This window comes from Macaca fascicularis, chromosome X (assembly GCF_037993035.2).
Source record: "Macaca fascicularis isolate 582-1 chromosome X, T2T-MFA8v1.1".
Classification (NCBI taxonomy): Eukaryota; Metazoa; Chordata; class Mammalia; order Primates; family Cercopithecidae; genus Macaca; species Macaca fascicularis.
In genome coordinates this window covers 236,658-247,344 of record NC_088395.1, presented here as the reverse complement: position 1 = coordinate 247,344, position 10,687 = coordinate 236,658, and the positions used below count along the sequence as shown (strand labels likewise).

Below are 10,687 nucleotides of genomic sequence, written 5' to 3'. Positions count from 1 at the left end.
CTTTGCGTGAATTACTCCTTCTCTATTGCTATTCCCCCCTGTCTTGAGAAACCGGCTCTGTCTAGGTAGCGGGCAAGGTGAACCCACTGGGCAGTTACAGAATTGCCATTATATTGCTTGCAATTTTATATCTATATTATGCACAAATAGCTATAATCTTGTATACAAGGTTAAATGCGAATGTGCTCCTTGCATGGTCAGATCCCAGCGCAGGAATGATGCACGCCCTACAAACCGCTAGGCCAAAACGGTCATTCTGGCCTCATCCAGCCTCACGTGAGATCGCAATCTCCTGTCACTCAGGGCCTGAGGGGGCGGGGCCTGAAGCCCCATACAATCAGGGACGCTGGAGTGGGGACCCGTCAATCAGGCGCGCCGCCGGAAAGGAGAGGGCGGCTTCCGGGATCCGGCTGGCGGGCGCTTTGTCTCGCCTTCGCCACCGTAGGCTCTTCCTGTGAGTCTCCGCTGCTACTTCCTGGCTCTGGGAGGCCCGGTGCCTCTGCAGCAGCCTCGGCCACCCTGTGACCTGCGGGTGTTGGGACATCCCTAGCTGACGCCGGCACACCTGGGAAGCCGAGGAACCGTGAGTGGACTGCGCCTGGCTTCCGGAAGTGGGGAAGAGGGCTGGTTGAAACCTGCTGGAACCAGCCATGGGCTGCGGAACCTGCGGACCGAGTCGCCGGGCGCAGCCGGACCTCAGTCCCCTTCTGTGCAGGGCCGGGCGGCGCGGGCAGCGGGACCCCTGCGTCCTGTCTGTACCTGCGGGCGCCACTTCCGCCGGCCGGAGCCCTCTCCGGAACCCCGCGCCTCCCCCACCCAGGTAGTGCGGTGACCACGGGAGGGTGATCCGGGAGAGCCCCGACTCGGTGAGCGGGGTTCCAGCGTGGGAGGAGCTGTGGTTCATGGAGCTTCCAGTCCCACCTTTCTCCCCCTAAAATTAACCTGAGGCTTTGTTAAAACGTTAAACGGCGCGTTTGAGCAAACGCGATTCATAAACGGGTACGGCAGTCATGGTTTGTGGTTTGGGGTTCACGGGAGGGGCGTAAATGAGAGGCTTTGATAAGGTGAATGAGGAAGCAAACCATACATATATATATACACACATACATATACACATATATCCACATATATATATATATTTTTTCTTTTTTTTTGAGACGGAGTCTCACCCTGTCGCCAGGCTGGAGTGCAATGGTGCAGTCTCAGCTCACTGCAACCTCTGACTCCCGGGTTCAAGCGATTCTCCTGCCTCAGCCTCCCAAGTAGCTGGGCTTATAGGCGCCACCACGTCCAGCTAATTTTTGTATGTTTAGTAGAGACAGGGTTTCGCCATGTTGGCTAGGTTGATTTCTAACTCCTGACCTTAACTGATCACACTCCTCGGCCTCTTAAAGCGACGGGATTACAGGCGTGAGGCACCTTGACCAAAATATTTTTCTGTTTCCAAACATTTTACATGAGAGGAAAGTGGAGAATAAATCATGACACTCTACTGTAAAAAAAAATCTTTGTGCCTCTCTTTTCATCTTTCCTAAGTGTACATATTACCAAAATGTCTTTAGGTTGAGGTCCCCCCGTGAAAACTTTACAGGGTGTTGTGTCCTCAGCCACACTCCTGTCTTTTCCTAGTCCTGGCATTTTAGAACTGTCTGGGGATGACCCAGGATACCCACAGTGGCCATGTCTATTGGAGGGTCTAGTGAGTATCAGCCCCCGGGGTCATCTCATCCCCAAGGACAGCCTGAGGTAGGGGGTAGAGTCTCTCAGGGGAGCAGCTGGATGCTCTTGGCCTTAGAGGAATCTCCTGGTATAGTTTCATCTAAAATGGTGACCCCTTAGGGTCATTAAATTTTTTTTTTTTTTTGAGATGGAGTCTCGCTCTGTCGCCCGGGCTGGAGTGCAGTGGCCAGATCTCAGCTCACTACAAGCTCCGCCTCCCGGGTTCCCGCCATTCTCCTGCCTCAGCCTCCCGAGTAGCTGGGACTACAGGCGCCCACCACCTCGCCCCGGCTAGCTTTTTGTATTTTTTTTAGTAGAGACGGGGTTTCACCGTGTTAGCCAGGATGGTCTCGATCTCCTGACCTCGTGATCCGCCCGTCTCGGCCTCCCAAAGTGCTGGGATTACAGGCTTGAGCCACCGTGCCCGGCCTAAAATTTTAGGACATTAAAATTAATGGACAATACAATGTAATGTCATGACCTACAATGTTAGGTCATTAAAATTATTCCTCCAGGCTGAGTTTTTATTCCTCGAAGACACATTGATGGTTTGCCAATTGGATGCTGATATTGAGAGGAAAAGGCAGAAATGATTTCTACTCTCTAGCTTGTCTCAGACTTATGGAGAGAGAAAAACCGTCCCAAAGGACAAGGAAAACCCACCCCAGAGAGGATGTGCAAGAACCTGAATATTAAAATGCACTTAAGGCACACAGGAGGACAAAGAGCAGTGCCAGTGCCTCCTAGGTGGTCATTGAGTACTTTACTGAACAAGATGGGTGTCCTGAGGGATGGAATGGCCTGCTGTGACACTTAGAAAGGTCTGCGTTGGAGTCAGCACTGCCTCTCCCTGAGTTTGTTACCTTGAAAAGGCTTGTCCGCTATTTGAGTTTCAGGTTTTCACTGACTGCATGATACATTTTGTCAGTACAGCTTGAAAGATAAAAATACTATTTCCAAAGAGGCAAGGTAAAATGATGTATTTCATTTGCTAAAAATTCGTATTTATTTCTTCCCCGGAGTGAGTGTAGTAAGTTTTAAAGGTCTGTTCTTTTTAAGGGTAATTTCAAATGGAATTGTAGGACTTAGCTTTGTAAATGCTACTGGTGAAATAAAAGTGTGATAGATAAATTGATGATTTATAAAGATTCACCAAAATGTCAGTTCCCCTCTTGTAGCTTGGTGAAGAATTTATGACAGTGGACACATGTGTATCCTCTTATCTGGGTGTCTGAGTGTTGTTTTTTGTTTTTTGGAGATGCTGTCTTGCTCTGTAGCCCGGCTGGAGTGCAGTGGCGCCATCTCTGCTTACTGCAACCTCCGCCTCCCGAGTAACTGAGATTATAGGTGCCCACCAGCACACCCAGCTAATTTTCATATTTTTAGTAAACACAGGGTTTTAGGCCTGGCACGGTGGCTTATGCCTGTAATCCCAGCCCTTTGGGAGGTCACGGTGGTCGGATCACGAGGTCAGGAGTTCCAGAGCAGCCTGGCCCACATGGTGAAACCCTGTCTCTACTAAAAAATACAAAAATCTTAGCTGAGCGTGGTGGCAGGCACCTGTAATCCCAGCTACTTGGGAGGCTGAGGCAAGAGAATTGCTTGAACCTGGGAGGTGGAGGTTGCAGTGAGCCAAGATCTTGCCACTGCACCCCAGCCCAAGGGACAATGTGAGACTCCGACTCAATAAACAAAAATAAACAAAAAGATGGGATTTTTGCCACGTTGGCCAGGCTGGTCTCAACCTCCTGACCTCAGGTGATCCCCCACCTCAGCCTCCCAAGGTGCTGGGATTACAGGCGTGAGCCACCACGCCTGGCCCACTCTATTTTCTTTTTATTCCCTAAATATATTTGTTCCTTTATCACTTTTTTGTTACATAAAAAAAATTCTGCCTAATCCTTCGTAAAAAAAAAATCTTCCTGTGACTTCTGAAAGTGTTCTAGTTTTATCTTTTGTATTTGAATATATAATAAGATTATTGTTCATGGAATAAAGAATAATGCAATGCATTTTCCCAAGTAGATGCCAGCCTGGTTTGCCTCATATTTTAAAGTGCATGTAATTTCTTTTTCTATTCTACAGTGCCTACTCTATCATTCCTCAACTTTCCATATAAATGCTGGGTCATTAAGACTTTTCCCCTTGGTCTGCTTATCTCTCTGCTAATACTGTGCTGTCCTGAATATTTTTGTTTGAAAATCTTAGAAGTTAGACAAGCCATCACTCTTTTAGATGACTAAAAATCATTACAGAGTTGTCATTTTTACTATGTATGAAAGAGTAGTTTTTCTTGCCTAAAACCACCTGATTTGGGAATTTGTGTTTTCATAGGAATGGCATCTGGAAGTGGTGACATTCATGTCATTTTAAAAAACATGTGTATTTTTCTTTTCTGCCTTGACATTGTGCAATAGAAATTTGAAAAATTGTTGTATTAGTATTGTTAAATATCAGTTATTGTTTTATTTGCTACTCAATTAAATTTAATAAGCCTATTCTCTTGGTGTAATCACATGGAATGGGCTCACCTTCCCTGTTAACAAGTGACAGCACATGTAAAATATTGTCTACCAGGGAAACTCATTGAACACTTAGTGTTCAGACTCTGTTTTTGTTTCCGGTTCCCTAAGCACCACTGCAGTGACACAAAATAATAGGCCTTCAGCAGAAGAAGTTTGGGCAAATATATTGCATAAGCCATTTAGATGCAGTGAGTCATTCTTATTACTTGGATTGGTGGAATCCCTTCCAAAATGTAAGTTCCTAATACAAAGATTGAAATTTGTGGGCAGGCATTTTTAAGAATAAGTAGTCTCAGGACCGATAATATTAACTCACTTATGCACATCAGGTAGGACTTTAGTATGACAGATACTAGAAATGTACAAAGTGAAGTTAAAAGGTAGCTCCTAGCAGCACATCTTACTCCCTGGATTCTCTAATGAGATGGGTGTTTCTACTTTGCTGTTGCCTTTTTGAATAGTTTAATTCTAGCATTAGTACTGCTGTGTGGGAGGGAGTATGTGTGAACAGAGTAAGAGTTGTGAAAATCAAGTCATAAAATAAGTGCTTGGAAATTTGAGAATCATGTAAACAGCTTATGGATTGAGTATAGATTCCCAGTGCTCTTAGTCTCACTCTTCCTTCTATCCACATGTGTGGAATGTTCTAGGACTCCGTGGCTTTTGAGGATGTGGCTGTGAACTTTACCCAGCAGGAATGGCCTTTGCTAGATTCTTAGAAGAATCTCTACAGAGAAGTGATGCAGGAAACCTACAGGAACCTGGCTTCTGTAGGTGAGAATGACAACACATTTCACTTAATTACAGAAGTATTTCCCTATCATCAGTGCTATTTGTGATCGGGAATGGGGCAAGTGAATGATTTGGTGAATAAATCAGGCATGGGCACTGTGTACAATGAACATGAAATCTAGTAATGTTTCTATACTTTGAAATAATTCATGATAATTTTGTGGATCTGCATTTTAGGAAAAAATGGAAAGACCAGAATATTGAAGATCACTTCAAAAAACATGGGAAAGATACAAGATAATTTGCACTGAGAAGAGGAAATAAAGTCCTCTGAAGGAGTCTTAGCATGTCATGAATTTAAAAACAAGCAACCAAAGCAAATAAGAGTCACTTGAAATTCATTTCCTTTTAGAAAAATTTCACCCAAAATGTAACGTACGTCAGTGTAGCAGTCAGTGTTTGGAAAACAGTTTACTTGAAAATAGTACTACAAAATTGTGTATATGAATGTTACTATTTTGGTCATAGCCATGCAGGTGGTAGCTGTGTTTTCAGTAGTAGCCCATTTACTTTCAAGTAATTCAGTCATGGCACAAAAACAAAAAAAACAAAAATGCATTTTCCCTGGTATTGGTAGCAGTGTAAGTCGAAGACTTATGAATGAGTAGAAAGTTATTAAACCAACCAATAATGTACTTGTCATTTTTTTTTACAGAAATCATATGGTACAGAGACTGCGTGAAAGCAAAGAAGGTAGTCAGTATGGACAAGTTGTCAGCCTCATTCCAAATCTTGATCTGAATGAGAACATTTCTACTGGATTAAAACAATGTGAATGCAGTATTTGTGGAAAAGTCTTTGTACATCATTCCCTCCTTAACAGGCACATCCTAGCTCACTCAGGATACAAACCATATGGAGAGAAGCAATATAAATGTGAACAGTGTGGGAAACTCTTCGTTTCTGTTCCGGGTGTTAGAAGACACAGGATAATGCACAATGGAAATCCAGTTATAAATGTACGATATGTGGGAAAGCTTTTCATTTTCTCAAGTCAGTTGAAAGACATCAGAGAACTCACACAGGAGAAAAATCCTATAAATGTAAACAATGTGGTAAAGCATTCACTGTTTCCGGTTGTCTAATACATGGACGAACTCACACTGGAGAGAAACCCTACGAATGTAAGGAATGTGGGAAAACAGATTTTCTTGTTCTTTTAAGATGCATGAAAGGACTCATACTGGAGAAAGATGTACCAAATGTGATAGAGCCTTCAGCTGTTCCACTTCCCTTCATGACCATAGAAGCATTCATACTGGAGAGAGACCCTATGAATGTAAACAATGTGGCAAAGCCTTTAGTCGTTTGAGTTCCCTTTGTAACCATAGAAGTACTCATACTGGAGAGAAACCCTATGAATGTAAACAATGTGACCAAGCCTTCCGTCACCTCAGTTCCCTTCACCTCCACGAAAGAATTCATACTGGAGAAAAACCCTATGAATGTAAGACATGCGGTAAAGCCTACACTTGTTCCACTTACGATACTCGCCACTAAAGAAGTCATGATATAGAGGTTGGGTGTAGTGACTCAGCCTATAATCCCAGCACTTTGGGAGGCCAAGGTGTGTGTATTGCTTGAGCCCAGGAGTTCAGGAGTTCATAACCAGCCTGGATTAAAACAATGTGAAACCACCTGGGCATCGTGGTGAAACCCTGTCTCTACAAAAAATAAAATAATGCCGGGCCCGGTGGCTCACGCCAGCTACTTGGGAGGCTGAGGCAGGAGAATGGCGTGAACTTGGGAGGCGGAGCTTGCAGTGAGCCGAGATCGCAGCACTGTGCTCCAGCTTGGGCGACAGAGGCAGACTCCGTCTCAAAACAAAAACAAAATAATTAACTGGGCATGGTGGCACATTTCAGTTGTCTTAGTTCTTTTTCAAGGACATAAAAGGCCACGGGGGGTTGGGGGAACCCCTGTGCATGCAGATCACGAGGTCAGGAGATGGAGACCATCCTGGCCAACATGGTGAAACCTCGTCTCTACTAAAAATACAAAAATAGCTGGGTGTGGTAGCATATGCTTGTAATCCCAGCTACTCAGGAGGCTGAGGCAGGACAATCACTTGAACCCAGGAGGCGGAGGTTGCAGGGAGCCGAGATTGTGCCACTGCACTCCAGCCTGGCGACAGAGTGAGACTCCATCTCAAAAATAAAGCCCCTTGAATATAAGGAATGTGGTAAAACATTTACTCTTTCCCATTCCCTCATAAACATGAAAGAGCTCACACTGCAGAGAAACCTTAAGAATGTAGGAAATGTGGTCAAGCCTTCAGATTTTCCTGAAGATGTGGGAGGGCTCAGAGTGGAGAAAAGGCTTTTGAATTTAAATTTGTGGTAAGGCCTTCGATTGTATTAGTTCCATTTGAAGACATCAGCTCATTCCTGAGAAAAACCCTATGAATGTCCAGAATGTTTGAGTGTTTCATTTCTCTCATACCCACTCAAGGACATATGAAAATGCACACTGTAGCTGGCTGGACCTTGTAAATACAAGAACGTACACAGGATTAAAACTCTAACAGTTTAGAAACTGCAAGAATATTTTCAGTTTTAACATTTACTTGAAAAGTTGTGTGAAAACTCCCACTGGAAAGAAGTTCTATAAGTGAAGCTTTTCTAATTTGGAAAGCCTGATGAAAATTAATTATCGTGCAGTGCTTGAAAAAAGTCTAGGAAATGTTACACAAGTTACAAGTATATTGTTTTTATCAGTGGCCCATTCATAAAGAGTCTCTAGTATGCATTTCACCTTGTTTTGCAGGGAAACCTTGAGGTGAGAGTTCTGTAAGTGCTCTTTAAGCAGTAGTACTTGAATTTCATAGATAATATTTTCTTCAGTTTGTTGGTAGAATTTTTGTCTATTCATTTGATAATGTGCTGGATTCATGGTTGAATTTGGATGTTTTTCTAATATGTAGGTAAGTTTAATTTTTTTATTTCATTATTATTTCTTTTTGAGATGGAGTCTCACTCTGTTGCCCAGGCTGGAGTGCAGTGGTGGGATCTTGGCTCACCGCAACCTCCGCCCCCTGGGTTTAAGCGATTCTCCTGCCTCAGCCTCCCCAGTAGCTGGGACTACAGGTGCCCACCACTACATCCAGCTAATTCTTTGTATTTTTAGTAGAGGCAGGGTTTCACCATGTTGGCTAGGCTGGTCTTGAACTCCTGACCTCATGATTTGCCCGCCTCGGCCTCCCAAAGTGCTGGGATTACAGGTATGAGCCACTGCGCCCGGCCAGGTAAGTTTCATTTGTATGTATTGTCCTGTGATTAATGGACCAGTGAATATGGTTGTGAATTCTTGGGATTATCTTACTAGCCTCATTTGGCAAATTTTGATTATCCCTTGTCCGTTATACACATTCCACCTATTTATTAAATGAAAAACTACTCTTGATGTAAAGATATTTTTTGCTAATAAGGAGTTGGTATTAATTCCTAAATACATACAGTTTACCCGGGAGACGGAGCTTGCAGTGCGCCAAGATCATACCACTGTACTCCACCAAGGGTGACAGAGCGAGATTCTGTGTCAAAAAAAAAAAAAGAAAAGGAATATCCTCACTTTTTTAATGCTATACCACTCTCTGCGCTCAAGTTAATCCCTGTTTGAGCCTGTGGGAGCTTACACCATTCTCCTCTATGTAATTAATAACTGATGTCTGGTTTATCTGTTTAGTAATAGATTTTATGTGTTTAACGGTGCCAGTAAACGTAGGGTGCTAATTCCTTCCTCACCAGTGGGGTGCATGAGATGCTATTGAAACAATTGGCAACACGAATGGAATTGATCAGCCCTCATGCAGGACACCTGCTCAACTTGACCTACCTGCTGTGGGCTGACTGTTCCGTAACACATCAGCAGTCACCTGGGTCAGAACCGTGAGTTGATGATGGGCGTTCCCTTTGGCCTGCACAGTGTTTTGTGGTCTTCAGGTGTTGTCATCTTCTCCCATACTAAAATGCTCTCATCTCCTAGACATCAATGTTTAACTGCACCCCAGCATGACCTTTGGCCTGTGCTGAGCAGGCAGTTTTGAGGCCCTGGCTTATGAATACACAAAAGCACAGCACATAAGCCAACACTTAAGTCCTAATTAGCAAGAATCAGGCTGTATCTCTGTAGTCCCTGCATCTGCTCTGGTCACCATCTCTGTGTGCTTAGGGCAGCCATGTGAACATTAATTATTTTACACTCCAAGACAATAGTTATTATGTAAGCAGAAGTAGTGGCCTTGTTTGCTTCTTGTGCTGCTGCTCCCCTTCCTGCTGTACCATACACCCTCCTGATGAGGTATACATCTATGGTGCCTCATGGTTCAGGCACTGCTGAGTAAAGAAAATGGGAAGAAATAGTTTGATATTAGCCCCTACCGAAGCATATGAAGAAGTGTCTCAGCTGCTTTTATTGAAAAATTCCTGACCAGTGTGTGGGCTTTTCTTATCACTGCTGCTTATCAGCATGTCAAAAGTCTCATCTTCGGACTGCAAGTCTTGACGGCCTTAGTTATAGTGGCCTTACTGCATGTGGAGCTAACCCCAGGAAGATGGAGTGGCACTCTCTGGAGGATTAGGTGGTCTCCTCCAATGTGGGTTGATGGGCTTCTGAACTCTTTCCTTTAACCATGCAGAGAGTCTACACTGCCAGTGATCATGTGCCACAACTCTATAGATGTAGAAATTCAAAATATTCCGAAATAGTTTCCATCGAAAGGAAATAGAAAAGCGGTCTGGTGCCACGCTCCGGTTAAGAGAACTAGTAGATGGCTCACAAGAACAGAGGCTACTGTCTGTGCCTCTGTCACAGCAAATATCCTGATCCTTCAGTTTTAAGGGTGCAGGGCCATTTTCCTCCCTTTCTTACTGGTAGTTCTCAAGATCACTGTATGATATGCTGGGAAGGCAATATCCTGATAATCAAGTGACATTGGTCAGAACAGCCCAGGCTCTGTTATAGTCCCTGCTCGAAACAGAATGGCCTTTAACGCTTGTGTCCAGCAAACCACATCCTGGGAGAAAACCCAATGTGGGCTGCTTTCTGGGGTTCCTCAGTTGTAGTGCGAGTGAAGCATTTATAGTCAGAACTCCATCCATCTGCTCTGGGTAGCCTTCCTGATCTTGTGGTAGTGGTTCACATTGAATCCTAGACTTCTGTTGTCTTTTGTTTGCTATTTGGAAGTAATAAATTCACTTCATGGAATTTATCTATGAATGTATTTGGCCTCATTGTACTCAGAAAAGTTGGTAGCCATTGCACAGTGAACCCGCTTCATAATTGGTGAAAACACCTATGGCCCCCTTGTGCCACAGCAAGGAGGTTCATTCAGCCAAACATAGACTTCATGTTTATAAAACCCTGTAGCACAATTATTACCATGTGGGAGGCCTTTAACAATGGTGATGCTGATGTGAAAAACTCTGAAGGAAGAAATTTACCCAAATGGATTGGGTACATGGGAGTTCCTCCTAATTCCAAGAAACCCTTACTCCCCTCCACCTAAAAAGAGTGGAGAGACCGGGTGCGGTGCCTCAAGCCTGTAATCCGAGCACTTTGGGAGGCTGAGGTGGGCAGATCACAAGGTCAGGGGTTTAAGACCAGCCTGGCTAACATGGGGTAGCCCCATCTCTACTACAAATACAAAAATT

At 44.1% G+C, this 10,687-nt stretch overlaps 1 long non-coding RNA gene across 2 annotated transcripts; it reads left to right on the top strand.

Annotated features, from left to right (window-relative positions):
• Window positions 1-424: 424 nt before the first annotated feature.
• Window positions 425-10,241, top strand: LOC135969191 (uncharacterized). 2 transcript variants are annotated; one of them, XR_010584310.2, is made up of 3 exons: window positions 425-820; window positions 4,895-5,018; window positions 5,692-10,241. It is a non-coding gene; the product is annotated as an uncharacterized lncRNA (long non-coding RNA). The 2 variants fall into 2 exon arrangements; XR_012430003.1 differs by lacking the exon at window positions 4,895-5,018.
• The last annotated feature ends 446 nt before the right edge of the window (window positions 10,242-10,687 follow it).